Source organism: Pteropus vampyrus, unplaced genomic scaffold (assembly GCF_000151845.1).
Source record: "Pteropus vampyrus isolate Shadow unplaced genomic scaffold, Pvam_2.0 Scaffold5, whole genome shotgun sequence".
Taxonomy (NCBI): Eukaryota; Metazoa; Chordata; class Mammalia; order Chiroptera; family Pteropodidae; genus Pteropus; species Pteropus vampyrus.
Window position 1 is genome coordinate 11,862,605 of NW_011888786.1, and position 1,875 is coordinate 11,864,479.

Sequence of the window (1,875 nt, forward strand, 5' to 3'; positions counted from 1 at the left end):
TTCTGTCTTTATCTCTCTTATTTTCAAGTAGAAGAGAAGCATGCATGTATAAATATTGATTCAAAGGATGTAGTAAAGAAGATGGTATTATGGCAATGTGTGAAGCAGTAGGTTTAACTTTGATGAAAGGTATTAAAGGAGTAAAATAAATAAGACCCAAGACGGCTAAATATAAAGTGCTGGTCAGGAAGAGTGAAACGATACCTAAGGATTTAGATGAATTTGCACATACAATGCCACACAATATTTGCATATATTATGGAAAACAGGCATTTGAGGATTTTTCCTTTTTTGTGTGACACACCCTCTTCCAGTAATAATCTCCCATAAAAAGAGAGATGGGTGCATACTCTATAAGAAGCTCAAGAGCTCAGTATCATGTTGTTCAAGTCAGATTCATCCAAAACATTTACCCTAGAAAATTTTTTGCATCAAGATCTATCACTTTCTCTTGATTCCTTTTTATACTATCTCTACTGGCTTGGGTTCTAGGGAAAAGATATTAAATGTTAAGGAAACTTTTCTACCAATTCAATCCCCTTTTAGGAAATCATTGATACTCATGAAGATGTAAATTCTGGCTTAAGTATATTCTATTTTATTTAATCTTATGAGCTTTTTGTTCAGTGTGAATATTGTTAAATCTATAAAAGTCTAAATTATTTATAGATCCTTTACCACAGTTAATGCATTAATAGAATTTTTTTTTTTTTTTTGGTCATGGTTTCACTAAGTAAACAACGCAAAGACATCAGGCTTTCACCTCAGGGGTAAAACTTGAAGCAAAATTGAAGACAACTAGGAACATCAGTTATATGTTACAAGCTTTTTTTCTTTCCTAAAATGAAACAAGATTTTGTTCCGCCCTTTATAATTGATAAAAAAGAGGTTACAATGGATCTGAGAAACATGGTTTCTAGAAAATTTTGCCCTGATTCTTGGCCGATACTCAGAAATAATAAATTATAGACAGTGGTCTTCTCTTCCAGAAACATGCTTACCACTTCTTGCTTTCTACTTTAGAATTCAATTTTTTTTTTTTTGTACACAGTGTTTCTCATGGTACACTACTTTTCTGAGATGAAGAGATAGATGATAATATCTTGTAATAGTTTATCTGATACAATATTAGCACACAACTGTCTTCAATACATTCATTGAGTATGATTGAGCTATTTCCCTACACCCTTACCCTCTGCATGTCTATCAAGATTCCCTCAAACCTAAATGTGGGTCTGTGACTTCAACATGTAGAAAAGAAGGACCCATTTGTCATTGAGTAAGCCATTGATTTAGTAAATTCTAATATGTTGGCTATTAGTGCTATCACTATCCTTTAGAGCAGATGAGGGGACCCCTGAACATTTCACTTTTTATTAACAATATATTTATGTTTTATTATTGTTTTAATCACATAATACTGTTGTACATGCGTAATGTATCAACATTGTATAATGTATTGCTATGAGCACTAGCAGTATATAAAATGAGTAAGTATGCTTTATTGTAAGTAGTTAACAATGGCGTGTCAATGATTTTAACTCTAGAATATGTTTTTCTTAGTGGCCTTGAATTTCTATATGAATGTTGCCTATTTGTCATTCTTGGAGTCAAGTCAATATAAAAACAAATACAACTCTAAATAAATAAGCTTATATACATACACACACACCATACACACACACACACACACACACACACGCACACACATGCAGAGAGAAAGAGACACATATATGTATTTTTAAAATCAGGAAACCATTACATCACTGCTTTCCATGTTTATGTAACTTTGCTAACCACACAGGGAAACCTGCAGAGGCTTCTGAAGAGAATAATTTGCCTATCACTTTCATGATCACTTAAGAAATTGTCATG